Below are 20105 nucleotides of genomic sequence, written 5' to 3' on the forward strand. Positions count from 1 at the left end.
AAATCAAGAGGATTTTGGTAATGCCTTTTTAGATACAACATCAAAAACACAATTTATGCAATAACTCATTGATAAGCTGGACTTTATTAAAATTAAAAGAGAATTAGACAGCAAATCTCAGACTAGGAGAAAATATTTGGAAAATACAACATAGCTAATAAATGATTGTTATAAAAAATATACAAATAATTCTTAAAACTCAACAATATGAATACAACCAATCAACCAAAGATATTAATAGACACCCCACCAGAGATATATAGATGGCAGATAAGCATATTAAAGATGCTGTACATCCTGTATCATCATAGCAATGCAAACTGAAACAATGAAAGAGATAGAACCTCATAACCATTAGAATGGCCAAGACCCATAATATTGATAATACCAAATGGTGGTGAGGATACAGAGCAAAGGGAATTTACATTCATTGCTGGTGTGAATGCAAAATGGCAAAGCCACTTTGGAAGACAGTTTGCTAGTTTTCTACAAAATTAAGTATATTCTTACCATAAAATCTAGCAATGAAACACTCCCTATTAATTACTCAAAGAAGTTGAAAATGTACTCACAGGGAAATCTGCCTACACAAATATATAGCCACTTTTTCATACTTGCCAAAACTTGGAAGTAACAAAGATATCTTTCTGTGAGTGAATGGATAAATAAACTGTAATACAGCCAGACAATGGGATATTATTCAATGCTGAAAAGAAAAGAGCTATGAAACCATAGAAAGGTATGGAGGAAACATAAATGCAAAGCTAGAGGAGGTGATGGAATTCCAGTGAGCTATTTCAAATCCTAAAAGACAATGCTGTCAAAGTGCTGCATTCAATATGCCAGCAAATTTGGAAGACTCAGCAATGGCCACAGGACAAGAAAATGTCACTTTTCATTCCAATCCCAAAGAAAGACAGTGCCAAAGAATGCTCAAACTACCACACAATTGCACTCATCTCACACTAGTAAAGTAATGCTCAAAATTCTCCGAGCCAGGCTTAAACAATACGTGAATTGTGAACTTCCAGATTCTAAATCCAGTTCAAGCTGGATTTAGGAAAGGCAGAGGAATCAGAGATCAAATTGCCAACATCTGTTGGATCATTGAAAAAGCAAGAGAGTTCCAGAAAAACATCCATTTCTGCTTTATTGACTATGCCAAAGCCTTTGACTATGTGGATCACAGCAAACTTGGAAAATTCTTAAACAGATTGGAATATTAGACCACCTTATCTGCCTCCTGCAAAATCTGTATGCAGGTCAGGAAGCAACAGTTAGACCTGGATGTGAAACAACAGACTGGTTCCAAATCAGGAAAGGAGTACATCAAAGCTGTATATTGTCACCTTGCTTATTTCACTTATATGCAGAGTACATCATGAGAAATGCTGGGCTGGAGGAAGCACAAGTTGGAATCAAGATTACTGGGAGAAACATCAATAACCTCAGATATGCAGATGACACAACACTTATGGCAGAAAGAGAAGAAAACTAAAGAGCCTCTTGGTGAAAGTGAAAGAGGAGAGTGAAAAGGTTGGATTAAAGCTCAACATTCGGAAGACAAAGATCATGGCATCTGATCTCATCACTTCATAGCAAATAGATGGGGGAACAGTGGAAACAGTGTCAGACTTTATTTGGGGGGGCTCTAAAATCACTGCAGATGGTGCCTGCAGCCATGAAATTAAAAGACGCTTACTCCTTGAAAGAAAAGTTATGACCAACCTAGATACCATATTAAAAAAACAGACATTACTTTGCCAACAAAGGTCCATCTAGTAAAAGCTATGGTTTTTCCAGTAGTCATCTATGGATGCAAGAGTTGGACTATAAAGAAAGCTGAGCACTGAAGAATTGATGCTTTTGAACTGTGGTGTTGGAGAAGACTCTTGAGAGTCCCTTGGACTGCAAGAAGATCCAAGCAGTCCATCCTAAAGGAGATCAGTCCTGAATATTCATTGGAAGGACTGATGCTGAAACTGAAGCTCTGATACTTTGGCCACCTGATGCAAAGAACTGACTCATTTGAAAAGACCTTGATGGTGGGAAAGATTGAAGACAGGATGAGAAGGGGGCAACAGAGGATGAGATGGTTGGATGACATCGCCAACTCAATGGACATGAATTTGACTAAAGTCCTAGGTTTGTGATGGACAGGGAGGCCTGGCATGCTGCAGTCCATGGGGTCGCAAAGAGTCGAACATAACTGAGCAACTGAAGTGAACTGAACCGAAGTGAAAGAAGCTAATTTGAGAAGCCTTCATAATGTGTGATTCCAACTATGTGATATTTTGGAAAAGGCAAAGTTACTGAGGCATTAAAAAGATAAATGGTTGTTAGGATGGAATGCAAGATGAATATGCAGAGCACAGAGAAAGTTTAGGGCAGTGAAAATATTCTATATTATATATAAGGATGAATATACATTATTCACTCTTTTCCAAACTCATAGAATGCACAACACCAATAGTAAACCCTAATGTGAATTATGGACTGTGAGTGTTGATGATGTATCAGTCCTTGGTAAAAAAGGTACCATTCTGATGAGCAACATTGATATAGGGAATGTGCCGTGTGCATGGACAGCAATATATGAGAAATCTTCATGCTTTGCTCTCAGTTTTACTGTAAATCTAAAACTAATGAAAATAAAGTCTTATAATTATATTTATTCAATTAAAATGAAAAATAATGTCCTAGTTGTGTTAACTTAATAGGTTCATCTATCGCATTCCTGTTGGTCGTTTTCACTTTATAAGGAAAGAATGAAGCCATCATTATCAATTACAACATAGGCAATAGTGAATTAAATATAAAGAGAAATAAAACCAGGTGGAATTAAAGTCCCCTTATGGTGGCAGACAAATATTTGAGACAAGAATTCCAGGTTTGTTTTCAAAGAAACTTATGACAAGCAGAAGGTGGAGAAAAAAATATTCTTACAGCGTCTTTCCTTTTGCATCATTTCGCATCTTCTTTCATTCAATCCATACAGCTTTTTGATCAACAAAGAACTGTGTATTAACCTTGTTTTTCTCTGACTCTAGCTACAGGCACACCATGTGATTTGGCTTCACTAATTATAATGTGAAGGACATTTGATCAAAAATGCCCTTTCATGTCAAATGCCAATACTCTTTGGAATAGAATCTTAGTAAAAGACAAAATTTGTGTGAAAACCCTGCTTTGATGTCCAAAACAAATGATTATGAAATAAACTGATGAAAAGAATAAAGAACTTTCTTCAGATAAAGATGACCTGCTGAGAATTCATGAGTAATCTGTCAAATATTGTTTGTTCTCCTTATTTCTGTTCTGCCCAGAATTTCAGCAAATTTTTCATCTGTCAGCAGTTTGAGTTTTTCTGGAGGTATTGATTTCAAGTCATTTTTTATTTTAGGAAAAGCACTGCAGTTTGGCATGTGTTTTGCCAAAGTCATACAACGTATAACTTTGAATTAGTCAGCTTCTATACAACCAAAAAGGATACTATTCTGCATATCAATGTAATTATTAATCTTAGGTATACCTTTGAAGATTGTTAGGAAAATGTAAAACCTGGACAGAACAAATAAATAAGAAAAAAAATTTTTTCCATCCATTTGATTTCAGTACCTAGATTCTGGGAACAGAAAACATGAGAAACTGCCTTGAAATCAGAGAAATAGGACCCCTTTCCTGAAAACAGAAATCAAGGAAAAAACAAAAAACAATAGGAGGTCCCTGTAGAGGATAATGACTTATAGACATTAGGAATTATGTGTCAAATAAATATATGAGATATATGAGAACTCACAAAAAAAGTGACTTATATTACTCTATTGCAAAGCTAGTGAAATCTCACACTGCACTAAATCTTATAAAAGCTCTATCTGCTTTCATTCTTTCTTTACTGCTAATATATTCTGCAGGCCATTCAGTTCTAAGAAGTATTTGAACAGCAGAAACTGAACTTACTGTACTCCTACTTAAACCTGCCATAGTCAGGCATTTGCCTTCAACCATTCCATGAAACCTCTCTTGTCAAGTTTTCCACATTTCCAAATTGAAAAATCAATTAGTCATCTCTTTTTGACTCAATTGTTCATCTCTGCTCTTGACTGTCTTGTTTTCCTTTGGCTCCACTGCCACAGTTGTTCAAGCCCCAAAGCTAGGTCTTCTTTATTTTCTCAACTTGTAAATACATACCAAGGACTCATTCTTACCACGTTTCATCCCTCTCTATTTATTCCCTACCTACCTATCAGTTTTATAGTTTTAAACTCTAGATTACTATGTCTGGCGACATAATCATTATCTCCATTTAGATGCTTAGTAGGGATCTCAAACCTGATATACCCACAATGAAATGCCTGACTCTGACCCTGCACTATTTTTCGGTTAGGTCCGTGGTGGCTCAGAGGTTAAAGCATCTACCTGTAATGTGGGAGACCCAGGTTCGATCCCTGGACCAGGAAGATCCCCTGGAGAAGGAAATGGTAACCCATTCCGGTATTCTTGCCTGGAGAATCCCATGGCCGGAGGAGCCTTGTAGGCTACAGGCCATGGGGTCACAAAGAGTCGGACACGACTGAGCGACTTCACTTTCACTTTTCTTCAGCACCATTCACTTAAATGTTCTCATAAGAATCTTGAGGGCTTTCTTGAGCTCCTTTCTTTTACACTCAAAATCTAATGCATCAGCATATTTGTTGGCACTTCCATGACATTTAATATTCAGATTCTGACCACTCCTCACAGTGAATACCACTATTCCCTAACTCAAGCAACTGCCATCTGTATCCTCACTTGTAGCATTAGCCTCCCACTAATTTCCTTTCTGGGTTTCCTAAGTGGCTCAGTAGTAAAGAAATCACCTGGCAAGGCAGGAGATGTGGGTTTGATCCCTGGGTCGGGAAGATCCTCTGTAGAAGGAAATGGCAACCCCCTCCAGTATTCTCGCCTGGAGAATCCCATGGATAGAGGAGCCTGACAGGCTACATACAGTCCACAGGTCTCAAAGAGTCAGACATGTCTGAGCATGCCAATTTGAGGGTTTCCTTTCTACCACTTTTACTTTTGTTCTCCCAGTTTATTTTACACATAATAACCAGAGGGATTTCTTTTTAAAAAAGCAGATCACATGATCTGACTTTCCAGAAAGAAACTTACCATCCTAGAGCATTAAAAGTATATCCCATAATCCACACTATGGCCTACCAATTTTTTTTTCTCTTTTAAATTAATTTTTATTAGAATATAGTTTATTTACAATGCTGTGTTAGTTTCTTCTATATAGAAAGTGTTCAGTTGTACATATAGGCTTATGTACCACTCTTTTCAAAATTCTTTTTCCCACAGAAGTCATTAAAGAGTATTAAGTAGAGGTTATTAGTTATCTATTTCATGTATAGTGGTGTGTATATTTCAGTTCCAATCTCTTAATTTATTCCTCCTCCCCCTTTTCCCTTTGGTAACCATAAATTTGTTTTCTACATCTGTGACTCTATTTTTTAAATAAGTTGATTTGTATCTTTTTATTTTTTTTTAGATTCCACATATAAGTAATATCATATATTTGTCTTTGTCTGACTTCATTCAGTGTGACAATCTCTAGATCATCAATGTCACAGCAAATGGCCTACCAAAATTTACCTAATCTGGCCCCAAGCATCTTTTCCAAATTCATCTCTTATAGATTTCCTTAGATTACACTTTTTGCCAGTCACATAACTTCCATTTTTTATTGAAAGAAGCCAAACATAATCATGCCCCAGTTTATTTTGGAAAGTATTCATAAGCATCTCTCTCTCACTTGTTCACTCACTTTAAATTTCTACTTGACTGTCATCTCCTCAGAGAGGTCTTTACTCATTTACTTATCTAAAATAATAGCTATACCTCATTTAACTCCTATATTTTTATTTTTCTTCCAAGATGTAAATATCTAAATTTAAATAGTGAGTTTCAAGTCTGCTTCTTGACTCACCAAAATTTAATTCTATGAAAGAAAAATCTTTTTTTTACTATTGGTATTCACCTAGATTAGTTGCACATATGTATGTACAGTTAAGATCTGAACCAGTTATGATTTAATCATTGCCTGGTTCCTGTTTTCCCTTGCCAGTTAATTTTATAAAATACACATAATCAATACAGCTACAATAAATTTATTAGACACGTGCATTATATTTACAGCAAATTAAATAATGCTATGCTAAGTCACTTCAGTCATGTCCGACTCTATGCCACCCCATAGACGGCAGCCCACCAGGCTCCCCTGTCCCTGGGATTCTCCAGGCAAGAACACTGGAGTGGGTTGCCATTTCCTTCTCCAATGCATGAAAGTGAAAAGTGAAAGGGAAGTCGCTCAGTCATGTCCGACTCAGCAACACCATGGATTGCAGCCTAACAGGCTCCTCCGTCCATGGGATTTTCCAAGCAAGAGTACTGGAGTTGGGTGCCATTGCCTTCTCCGAAATTAAATAAAATCATATATAAATTATATATCCCCTTCTCTTATCCCCCAGTGACAGTCTTAATATTATTGTTCTCACATGAAAGAAAAAGAAAAGATAATTCCCTTAATAGCTATCACAGTGTAAAATTATAAAAGCTCAATTTCAAAATGAAGTTTCCTGAATTATAGCACAGCTTTCATTACAGTGATGCTTTGTGATATATCATGCTACTGATTTGAGAGACATTGCACATACCATAACCAAGGAGCATTGTAAAAACTCACAGTAAATTTTTCTTTCAATTACTTGAAAATCCTATAATGTCGGTGTTACTGTCACTCTTGCATTAAAAGTTATGATTTCCAAAACTTGGAAAGTCAAAAGAGTATATACAGTATTTTCAGTTAAATGCTGGTCATTATCTAAGGAACCTTTCAGGGATAATCTGATATCTATAATGGTCATCTTTGTTTTTGTTTCCATTGATAAGGCTATTTTAGAACTTATGAAGTTAGTTGTAGATAATGGAGAGAAATGTCAATTATTATTGTCCATTTAAATGCAAATATATTTTATGCAATAAAAACACAATTAATTTTTGTCATCTAGAAAAGATAACCCCAATATATTTTATTTTCCTACCAGATATAAACCAGTTTAGATATATTAAAATATTAATATCAGCATTCCTGCCTAATTATGTAGTATTCAACTATACAGAAAATTTTTAAATGATTTATTCTTTAAATGATTCTTTGAACCAGTCTTAGTTTCTTACTGCTTTTTAAATTAATAAATAAAATGTTTAAACACATCATTTTATATTTTATGATGGTCACAATTTTACTTTTTGAGGGAAAGAAGGTAGCAGATATCCAGACTTCTATACACATATACATGCATATGTTAATTTATATATGACACTTTCCAAATAAAATTTTTGTAATTTTGCTTGTTGTATTTCTTTGTCTTATCTCTATAAAAACATTGGGGCCAATGATAAGCTAAATAAAAGCTGTGTGGTGTTTTGTTTAAAATATTTTGTCTTGACACTTTTTGACATCATGCCTTATTTTTTTTTATAGTTCCCTTTATGTGAATCACATTTAGATTGCAACATTGGTAATAACTTTTATTACAGATTCAAGGGCTAACGAGTTTCTTTAGCCCACAGAAATATTGGGTAAAAACAAAGTTGGGGTTAACATCTAGCATATTCTCTTTTATCAGGAACCACTTAAGCTTTTAACATGGATATTTGTTGATATAAGACAACAGTGACTTATTTTTATATTAAATAAATACACTGATCTGCTGAGAAAAGCAGTTTTTAATATTGTGTAGAGGGTTTTCTTAGCAGATTTTGTGCCATGGATCATGCTTCCCTGGTTTGAAAATATCATGCTGATGATTTGAACTTTAGCTTTGGTTGCCCTTGGGGAAATATCAATAAGAGGTGTCAACTGTTTCCCCATTAATATCCCTGTTTATCCTACAAATAAAGCAGTTGTCTGAGTACATAGGAGGACTCTTCCAAATAGCTACAAAAACACCAAGATAACTTTTGAACAGGAGTAAAGATCAGGGGGTATTGCACCATATCATATCAAAGTTTCCTAAAGAGTAAAATCTTTATAAAGAAAATTATTTGGGGATTAATATATTTATTTTGACAGATTTTTTAATTAAACATATTTTATATGCATTGTAATGCCTATTAGACACAATGCATTTAGTTAGGCATGAAACTGAATGTGAAACAACATTAAATAACAGTGACAGTGTTTTTCTCATCAACACAAAAAAGCAAAACATATAGACATACATATTTGTGTGTGTATACTTTTAGTATTGTTGTGTTGTTTAGTAACTAAGTCATGTCTGACTCTCTTGCTGCTCCATGGACTGTAGCCCACCAGGTTCCTCTGTACATGGGATTTCCCAGGCAAGAATACTGGAGTGGGTTGCCATTTCCTTCTCCAGGGGATCTTTCCAATCCAGGGATTGAACCTGCATCTCATGCATTGGCAGGCAGATTCTTTACCACTGAGCCACCAGGGAAACTGCACACCTACAGTGATATCTATCTATCTATCTATCTATATATACTTAAATGGAGAAGGAAATGTGTATATATATACACACATATATGTATATGACATTGATTCCTATTTGTAAGGCAGCTTGTTTTACCTGTAAGAAACTCTGGACCCCAAGATTTTGACAAAATGCTACTCCAAATTTAAAGCAAAACAGCACAGTTTGAGGTTAACCTCTTGAAAATTTGTGTACCTCATTTTGGGTTTAGGTGTTTATGGTCATAATACAGATCAGAAAACAGAAAAGCAGAGAATCAACAAACAGAAAAATTGAGCAAAAGATTTGAAAGAACAACTTGCTGTAGTGGGGCTCAGAGGATAGCAGACTCTATCTTAAAATGGGCTCTGCATATATTCTCCAGTGGACATGCACATAATATTTCTTATGCATTTGCTATTCAACATCTGGGTAGGAGATGGAGATGAAAGGTAGGATATAGGGTGGAGGCTGGGGGGAATTCATGAATAATTTCACTTTACTTAGAGCAAATTTCAGCATTACTTTTATGTGCTAATTATCATAATGCAATGTTAAATAATGGTATCTGGATATATTCCAAGGTACATTTTATGCAGATCTAGCTTTACATAGCATCAACTATTTTTAAGTTGTCTTTAGACAATTTTTTACATACTCGGAAAATAGATTTTGAATACTCCTGATTGCACTCAGAGAAACGAAGGCAAAGCCATGGTGACACACACAGTACAGAATAAGGAGCTGTTAAAAAAAAGTCCTTCTCTACAACACTAGGAACAGGACATCATCATTAGGAAAATGTACTATTTTCCAATAGATTAGATAATATTGAAATTAGAAGGGGGAATATTGGAAAATACAAAGTGTTAAAATTCCCAATGACTGTGTGTTTTAGAAGGAAAGGATCTACTTAAATGCTCAGAATAAAATAGTGGGAAAATGACTAGAAACTTGTCTTATGGAATATGAAAAGAGTGACTACTATTTGCAAGTCATGGTCATTTGAAAGTTTCTAGCATCTATGGGGTTGCACAGAGTCGGACACGACTGAAGCGACTTAGCAGCAGCAGCAGCATTCTGAGATGCAATCATGGACAATATATATTATTTTAGCCTGTTTCTTGTCTTTCTTGGAATAAACACTTCTATTAGAGTTACTGTAAAGTCTATATAACTATGTTATGATAATCATACATGACATCTCAGAAGTTGTCTGTCCATAGAATGAGCACAGTGACACAATAGAATTTCAGCATATGAAGAACTGAGGATACCGGCTTACATAATAACTTGTCTTGGCCAATAATATGACTTCTCCAAAGTTCATATTTTAAAAGAAAAAGGTGCCATAATTTTGGCAACTTGAAAAAGCAGAGATGATCCATATATGCATTAAAATAAGAGCCATTTGTTTCAAAAGAGGAAATATTTCTTAGAGATAAGGTTGCAAATATCACCATGTTCTGCTATCAGAAGGTATAATCATAATAAAAACCAATCTTACAAAAATTCAGTAAGTTAAAGATTGCCAGAATTCTTCTTCGTCAAAGAGATTTTAATTACTTATAGGTATAAATAACTATAGATATTAATTACTCATACTGTTACCAACCTCAAACAACCAAGATAGCAAATATTTATATTCCTGGATAATGGAAGAATGAAGATGAATTGAAATATATACAACTACCCTGATAGCTCAGTTGGTAAAGAATCCACCTGCAATGCAGGAGACCCTGGTCGATTCCCGGGCTGGGAGGATCCACTGGAGAAAGGATAGACTACCAACTCCAGTATTCTTGGGCTTCCTTTGTGGCTCAGCTGGTAAACAATCCGGCTGCAATGCGAGAGACCTGGGTTCGATCCCTGGGTTGGGAAGATACCCTGGAGAAGGAAAAGGCTACCCACTCCAGTATTCTGGCCTAGAGAATTCCGTGGACTGTATAGTCCATGGGGTTGCAAAGAGTCAGACACAACAGAGCAACTTTCACTTCTTTCAACTTTCACCATATATATACAAATATATATGTATATAAATATTTTTGTGTCTCAGAGACGGCAATGGCACCCCACTCCAGTACTCTTGCCTGGAAAATCCCATGGATGGAGGAGCCTGGTGGGCTGCAGTCCATGGGGTCGCTGAGGGTCGGACACAACTGAGCAACTTCACTTTCACTTTTCACTTTCATGCATTGGAGAAGGAAATGGCAACCCACTCCAGTGTTCTTGCCTGGAGAATCCCAGGGGCAGGGAAGCCTGATGGGCTGCTGTCTATGGGGTCGCACAGAGTCGGACATGACTGAAGTGACTTAGCAGTAGTATTTTTGTGTCTCTTTAATAGTTCTCTATTTCTGTGCTAAGTCACTTCAGTTGTGTCTGAATCTCTGAAATCATGTGGACCATAGCCTATCAGGCTCCTCTGTCCATGGTTTTCTCCAGGCAAGAATACTGGAGTGGGTTGATTTGTGCAATACAGAAATAATTCATTCTTACACAGATTATCGATATATTGAAATTGACTTATGTTCAAGATACTATTTGGTAATTTCTAAATGTAATAGTTCATTTTATCCTTAAATATAGGTGTGTATGAAAGTTAATATTTAGGTACATCTTAGTTTTTAAACATGATAGAAATCACTGCTTATAAATATGTGATTTTTTTTTTTTTTTGGTGCATTTCTCTACTGTATCCTACTTTTTCTTTTACTCTTTTTGGCATAATTATATCTAGGTGACGTGGAGCAGAAACCTTTGCTTAAAGTTGTAGTATTTTTCACCTACCCTGAACATTAACTGACTCAATAGAGAGCAGCAAGCTAGTAGCTGGTAGAAGACAGGAGAGAAAGAGACTGAGCTCCACTAGGGAAAGTGTAGGACAGTGGCATTAGTTCAGATACTAGAAATGAGTATTTTATCCAGTCTGGCACAGAGTCAAGAAAGCACAAAACTTTCAGTTTAATTCTATTCAAATCATGGCTTTGAATATGACATGTCAAGACAGTACAGTTCAATGAAGATGAAGACATATGTGTGTCCTTCTCTTGGGGCAGTCATTTTGGGCAGTGAAGGTGCTCTGTAGAAGGAACTTTAAAATTTTTCCTTTGTTCTGATACTCCAAATGGTTAAAAATAAGTGCAGTTATATTGAAAACACCCCACAGGAAGAATTCCAGGAAGGATGCGTGAAAGGATTGAATCATGAATTGCTTTACCTGTATCTTATATCTTCTTACTAACCTTTCAATATTATTTTGCAAGCAAAAATTGACACCCAAATATCAAGAAGTGATTTTTTTTTTCAAGTGTCACATTACCGAACAGAAGCTTAAATGATTAGTAAACGTTCAGATTTGAGAACAAAGCGGCTCTATTTCTATAGCATTCTTAAGTCCCTGCAGGACAGTGAATTCCAACAACCTGGCCTCACAGTGACTTCCTCTGGAGCAGAATGAAACAGCAGGCCATAAAGCACAGAGTCTTGACTTGCTGGGTGAAGGTCACTTCGATGCCTTTTGGGAGATATTTCAACCACACTAAAACCGGTAAAGTAAAAATCAAAATGTTTGAGGGGCAGCAGCAATAGGGCAATCATTCCCTTTTCTATCTTTTCATAGCATCAGCGTGACAAATCTCTTACAGTGAAAATAACTCTGAATTGCCCACAGCTGCCAGGTGAGAAGACAGACAGTGCAGCTTTGGTTTCGGGCGGATGAACAGGTAAAAGGGTTTATAGGAAAACGTTTCTTTTTTACCAGATAGTGAGTTTTACACTTAAAAAAACAAAACAAAACAAAAAAAACTCAATGACTAGAATTCAGAATAACAACTTCAGTGAAAATATTCTAATAATCTTTTTACATGAGAGAATCACTTAGAAAAATGTGGAAGTGAGAAAGAAGTATGTACGGTTATTTATGACGAACACATACGTTTTAACTATGTGTTGTATTTGATACAGAATCCTCAAAATTTAGATCCAGAAAGGCCAATGAAGTCATCTGGTTTAAACTGTCTGTATATAGATGCAGAAATAGAGGGCTGGGATGATTAAAAAAAGGTAAAAAACGTTGTCCTTACCAGAAGTTCATGATGGAGCTTGCCTGGCCTCTTGACTCTTAAGTGCACTTGCTACATAATCAAACATATGTTTATATGATTTCCTCAAGCATAAAATGGACATGCTAAGTATGTGATCTTTTAGATTTTTTAAAAAGTTCTGTTTGACATTTCTGAGTTTGGGTAAATATATAACTAACATGAAGGATCAGGCTTCCTATGGCACTTCCTTTAAACTTTCATCTTTCTAAAATGTAGCCAAAAATGTTACTGCTGTTCAATAAACATATCTATTGTAATCATGTTATTTATTATTTAAATAAGGACTTTATTAAAAATTCAACTAGGATGACAGATATAAAGTGAGACAGTCCTAGGATAGTGGGATGTTAATTCTACTTAACCACTCTATTTTCTGTTATGAAAAACTAATTTCTATGTTTTTAAAATAATAAATTAACTATTATTTTGTTTGTTTATGTAGCTTAAAAAAATGATTTGCATTTGAACTGTCACATATCTGTATATAATAAGGTTTTATGTATGCTAATAAAATCCTGTGCTTCTCTGGGCTTTTGAGTAAAGCATTCAATAAAAACATAAGTATAATTAAAAATGTGTGCACTTTATACATTAATATTAAGGTGTGATCTGGTCAAATGATAATAAGAAAGAGCAATGGAAATGTATCTTTACCTTATTTATCTTCTCCTGGAAATTCTGATACTGTTTGAAGTTTAACAAACAAGAAGATTCTGATAAATTACTAAAGGAGATCTGTGCTTACTTAAAAAAAATGGTGAAATATTTGAATGGCACCTGGAAAAGCTAAAATTTACTTCAATTATAATTCTCTATTTAATATTGGATGATTTCATTGCAATTAAAACAGTTCTGTAAATATGATGGAATAATTTCAGAGACTTTAATAACATAATATTTGTTTGACTATGATATTTCTTTTTTAAATGATTTAGCCTGTAGTATTTCATATGTGCAATTATATGAAACATAATACTAAGTTGAATAATAATGATCCCATTATTCAGTTTAAGAATTAGAACATGTTAATACTTAATATACTCATGTAATATACTCATGCGTGGATCATAATAAACTGTGGAAAATTCTGAAGGAGATGGGAATAAGAGACCACCTGACCTGCCTCTTGAGAAACCTGTATGCAGGTCAGGACGCAACAGTTAGAACTGGACATGGAACAACAGACTGGTTCCAAATAGGAAAAGGAGTACGTCAAGTCTGTATATTGTCACTCTGCTTATTTAACTTATGCAGTACATATGTACAGATGTACACTCTGCAGTACATCATGAGAAATGTTGGGCTGGAAGAAGCGCAAGCTGGAATCAAGATTGCCAGGAGAAATATCAATAACTTCAGATATGCAGATGAAGCCACCTTTATGGCAGAAAGGTGAAGAAGAACTAAAAAGCCTCTTGATGAAAGTGAAAGAGGAGAGTGAAAAAGTTGGCTTAATGCCCATATTCAGAAAAATAAGACCATGGCATCCAGTCCCATCACTTCATGGCAAATAGATGGGGAAACAGTGGAAACAGTGTCAGACTTTTATTTTTGGGAGCTCCAAAATCACTACAGATGATGATTGCAGCCATGAAATTAAAAGATGCTTACTCCTTGGAAGGAAAGTTATGACCAACCTAGACAGCATATTAAAAAGCAGAGACCTTACTTTGTTAACAAAGGTCCATCTAGTCAAGGCTATGGTTTTTTCTGTAGTCATGTATGGATGTGAGAGTTGGACTGTGAAGAAGGGTGAGCACAGAAGAATTGATGCTTTTGAACTTTGTTGTTGGAGAAGACTCTTGAGAGTCCCTTGGACTGCAAGGAGATCCAAGCAGTCCATCCTTAAAGGAGATCAGTCCTGGGTGTTCATTGGAAGGACTGATGTTGAAGCTGAAACTCCAGTACATTGGTCACCTGATGCAAAGAGCTGACTCATTGGAAAGGAACCTGATGCTGGGAAAGATTGAGGGCAGGAGATGACAGAGGATAAGATGGTTGGATGGCATCACCGACTCAATGGACATGGGTTTGGGTGGACTCCGGGAGTTGGTGATAGACAGGGAGGCCTGGTATGCTGTGGTTCATGGAGTCTCAAAGAGTCAGACATGACTGAGCAACTGAACTAAACTGAATCCTTTGGAATCCTTATACTCTTTAAAGGAACCACCATCCTGAGTTTCATAGTCACCATTTTCCATTTCCCAAAGAGGAATAAATCACAGTTAAAATCTTAAAAATAATGACAGCAAGTTTTGCTTTTTCTCTGAATAAAATAAAAAGTGTGTAGTCTTTCACACTGTTTTGTTCAACCAATATTACATTTATAAGTTTGTTTCATGTTTTATTTACTATAGTTAGTTAATTTGTGCTGCAGAATAATTTTGCATTGCATGAATATATCACAATTTTTTTACAAATTTTGTAGTCCACTTATATTATTATTGTTATTAATAAAAGGCTTTTTTGTTTCACTATGTTAATACAAATTTGAAAGATTGTTTTCCTGAGCAGCCAAGTCAATTCACACTTGCACAAATGATGTATAAGATTTTCCATTGATATACATCATTATTACTTGATATCATTAAACTTACTTTATCAAATTTGGTGGGTGCAAAATTATTCCTCATGTTGAACAACTTGTAATATATTTGTGGCCTTAAGCTTTTCTTTTTTTGCAAATTTCCCCCTTATTTTGGTCCAGTTTTCTCTGGGTTGTTTTCATTTTTCTTTTGCATTCATATTTTTAATAAGATTTGAATGCCAAGTTTTTATTAGTATATGTATTACAAATATATTTTCCCAATTTCTTTACTGAAAATTTCTTATAATAAAATATTTCAGTGTAGTTAAACTTATCAATCTTTTCTATAAATTTTGTGCTTTCAATGTCTTATTTAATATATAATTGTATACTGCTCTGAAATCATAAAAATATTTTCAACACTTCTAAATTTTTAGTTTTTATTTGTATTTTAACTCTTTAATTCACTGACATTGATTTTGCTTGTTATGTGAAGAAGGAATCAATCTCTTTTTTAAGGAAATATAATAAATCATCACATACTATTTTTTGAAAAGTACATATTTTTAACCTCCAGTTCTTCCTGCCTTTGTTATTTAGCAAATTTCCAAACATAAATGGATTTTTGTATCACAGCTTTAGATTCTGTTCCATTAATCAATCTTTCCATCTCTGTACCAATAGAGATGTATATAATCTTGGTATCCAAGACAAATCTTCCCACTTTTAGTTGATTTTTTAGGATTGTATTCATTCTTACATATAAATTGTACAATCAGTCTGTAAAGTTCAGTATTAAAAATTTGAGGTTTTGATTAGAGTTTCTGATGTTTGATTATGATCCCTGATTTTATAATCGTATTCAGTGGACAGTCTATTTTAAATTTGCTTTTTTTCAAGGGTTTTATATGTTTCAATCAAGAACTATGGGAAGTATTCATTTTCATTCAGAAGTCTCAAAGTTTACCAACTGCTGTCTGTGGTTCATTTCCAGAGTGCAGAGTTCATAGTGGGAGTTTCTCTTCACTGAGTTTCACCTTTTGTAGGTTATTATTACTATATGCCCAGGTTTCAGCCAGTAGCTTCCCCTTCAGCAATCCCCCACCCTGTGGTGGTGGAATAACTTTTTAGAGGCACCATCTTTCCTAGAAACTCAGCAATTCAATAAAAATTTTATAACGTAGAGGATCTATTTGTTTCATGTACAAGGGTACAAGAGTCCGTTGAAGCATTTTGTGTTATCCTATTGAAAGTGAAACCTCTGAGGTGGTTCTAAAAGTATTACTTGCTTTTGATAATTTTTTCACATAAAAAAAATACAATACAAATCCAAAATACATTGATAGTAAAAAAGCTTTAAATATAGGAAAACTTTAGAGAATATATACAATATATGCTATTTAAGTTGTTGCTATATTATAATCAGCAACATTACTTTTATAAAGGAAAAATACTCATAAATGAGGAAGAGTTCAAAATACTCATCCAATTTACAAGTCACTTCATCCTCCTATATAACATACTCCTTACAATTAGTTTCACCTAAGTATAAATCTATAAATAAGTAATTTTATTCTTTTGAAACTCTTACCTACCTCAAAGCTGTGGTTTAGTACAAAACCTCAAAAGGAATTTGAGTTGAGCCTTTTTTACATTTATTTATATGGGAAGCATTGATTCAGTGTGTAAACTGTACCAAATGCTGCAATAGATGCTGTGAAGAATAAATATATAAGGGAAACAATCCTTGCCATTAAAGGGTAACAATCCAAAGGCTTTCAAGTTTTAAGGTAAAGAGAAAATATTTCAAAAATGAACTCTAATTCGTGAGCTACTGTGATCATCTCCATACACCCGTGCCTCTTCCTTTCTCTAACTCCCTGTTAGTGAGTCTTAGTGGTAAGAGCACAAGAATAATCCTGAAAGTTATCCAAAGATTATGTGGATGAGACAAACAGATTTTTCTATGAAGCTTAGAATTCTAATGCAAAACATCCTGCCATAACATTAATTTGCAAATCAATATACGTGAGGCAGGCAAAACAGCTCTGAGGTCAAGATTGTCTGCCTATGTTTCAAACTCTATTAACCTTTATGAAGTAAAAATAGATCCTTGGGGAAGCCTATATAAAGAAAAGTCTCAAAGGCGAACTATCAGTGTCTCAAACATTTTCAGTTTAATTCAGTTCAGTTGCTCAGTCGTGTCCGACTCTTTGCGACCCCATGAATCTCAGCACTCCAGGCCTCCCTGTCCATCACCAACTCCTGGAGTTCACTCAGACTCACGTCCATCGAGTCGGTGATGTCATCCATCCATCTCATTCTCTGTCGTCCCCTCTTCCTCCTGCCCCCAATCCCTCCCAGCATGAGTCTTTTCCAATGAATCAACTCTTCGCATGAGGTGGCCAAAGTACTGGAGTTTCAGCTTCAGCATCATTCCTTCCAAAGAACACCCAGGGCTGACGTCCTTTAGAATGGATTGGTTGGATCTCCTTGCAGTCCAAGGGACTCTCGAGAGTCTTCTCCAACAAACATTTTAGGGGAAATGAAATTTTGGTAAGTCGTATAATAAAAACTAATTTAATGTTTACTATTCTTTTACACTTTGAAAAGTGTGTTCATGTGATTCTCTCATTTATTCTTCCTAAGAATGAACAATCGAGTTAACTGAGGCTTTGTTTATTTTACCCAAGGCAGTGAGTAGCAGGGCTAGAACTCATTCTACCTTTCATCCTGCATCAGGTGGCCCTGCAGAAACATCTCTGGAGGAAGAGAATGTATCACATGTGAGGTCTCTTTGTCTGTTTCTAATTCCATTGAAGAAGTGTCCTAGTCACGTGTAGGTTTTCTTACCTGAAAGTTAAGTTACATGGACCTTGAACATAAATATTTCTTATGTGAGTGTTTTCTACAGCAGGAGATAAAAAATGTTGCTCTGCCACTGAGACAGGTAAATATTTTACTAAGAGTTTTTTTTTTTTTTTGCTTTTTAGGTCACAATTAATAGTAAGTATTAAGCTAGGGTTTGGTTTTAGGGTTTCCTTTTAAGTTCATTTATTAATAGCAAGCTGAAGTATCTCTCTGAATCGAAGGAAAGGATCTGCATATAAGTTACTGTAAAGACTGTTTTTTTTTTTTTTTTTCTGAATGCCTTTCAAAATCAAAACTGCTATTTCCATACCAAGTTTCCTTCAATTGTCACATGGCCACACAGATCTCATTTTCCGTGTGCTTGTTTTGTTCTTTCTTTAAGCAAACCTGTTTTCTCAACTTTTTAATGCATTTAGCCATAGCACAGGATTACATTTTTCAAGTGTGAGGTCCAGTCATAATCAAAGAATAGAAAGATTTTTTGTTTTGTTTTATCTTGATTTCAGTTTTCAAGAGAAAAAAAGAATCTGAATTGCTCATCCCTAAATGTTGTTCCCCCTCTACTCAATTTGAAGTGGCCAAGGTTTGGGAATCCTGTGGTAAAAACAGAGCTAGCTGTGATGGGATGAGGTCTCTGTTCAGAAAAGAGAGTGCATTGTCTAGGAAGATTGTCTCAAACATGTACCACTATCATATGGGGAAGGGATATGATCATCATATAGATTTTAAGTATTTTCTGCTACTGTTACATAACCTAATGTTAAATCAACCAGTTAAGTTTCTGCTATCTGCCAGAATTCATGGTCATTTAGATAGTCTGTCTCTAGAGCCTTATGTCCCTGAGAAGTATCAAGTGACCCGACCATCAAAAGAACAAACCAGGTTTATCCTGAATTCCCTTATCTGTGTACAGTGTATAGTATCTTAACTTCATTAAGAATATGGAGATAGAAAGGTCCTCTTGATAATCTAAGTGAATTTGATTTTCCAGACAACCTGTGGCTGAATGAAGTATTCTTTGGTAAAGGATTTAATACATAGTCGGTAAGATATTCTTAAAATACATGTATACATAAACACATACATTCTGAAATACCTAGTTTAAACCATGAAATATACACAGGTTTGCTCTTAATTGCTAACATCAAATGTTAATTCATGAATGAAGCCAAAAAGAATTTGTAAACACATTTCAATACCCTGATAATAATATAACATTCTAACTTTGTACTCTTGTAAGGAATACAGAAAGATATTAGGAAAAATCAGAGGAATAACTGCCTTCAATTTACCACATCAGGAACCATGTTCCAGAACCTTTTTATAAAACAAATGCAAGTTACAGTAGAATGAAATCCATGCCATTTGCTGATGGATTTTAATGTTCAAATCAAGCAATTATATACTTATATGTATGCATTTTTATATAAGAGGAATGATATTTCCATCAAAACCTTTTCCTTAACTAGTGTGCCAGTGGATCTACTACCAGGGAAAGAAAGACAGGGACAGCTCATTAAGTTTAGTCTGCATTAATTAGTGACAGATGTAAATAGAGGCTAATGTTCTCCGTGCAATAGTTTCCCCAAGGACAGATTTGTTGGTATGAGAAATGAAAGAAGTGACAACAATAGAAAATACATGTCATTGGTCCATAAGCACTTTATGTGATCATTTCTCCCTACCCTTTTCACATTTACAGTAAATGTTAATGGAAAGTTAGTGCAAATTCAAGGGTCAAAATGTACTTTTTATTAATACCAAAATGACATTTGGATGATATTTGTGAGTGATAGCTAAAAAGGAAAGTATTTTTAAGTTGATAACTAAGCCCACTGTATCATATCAAGTAAGCTAAACAGCATATGCTATTGCATTGATAGAGGTAAAGCATATGAGGAAAACAGAATCTATATTATGAATGTCATTTCTGATGTCACTATCTATTTTAAACTGAACTTTATACATAGAGTGTTGAAAAAATAACAACAACAAAAAATAACCTTTGATTTTCTATCAATAGGGAAATGATTAAAACACCCCTGCATGGAGAACCTGAATCTGATTTTACAGGAGACTCAGAGC

At 35.0% G+C, this 20105-nt stretch overlaps 1 protein-coding gene across 1 annotated transcript in view; it reads right to left on the reverse strand.

The window, feature by feature from the left end:
• The window catches only part of ZNF804A (zinc finger protein 804A), a 347715-nt gene that overhangs the window by 49066 nt on the left and 278544 nt on the right, over window positions 1-20105 (reverse strand). The window lies entirely within an intron of this gene.

Source organism: Bos indicus, chromosome 2, assembly GCF_029378745.1.
Source record: "Bos indicus isolate NIAB-ARS_2022 breed Sahiwal x Tharparkar chromosome 2, NIAB-ARS_B.indTharparkar_mat_pri_1.0, whole genome shotgun sequence".
NCBI classification, from domain to species: domain Eukaryota; kingdom Metazoa; phylum Chordata; class Mammalia; order Artiodactyla; family Bovidae; genus Bos; species Bos indicus.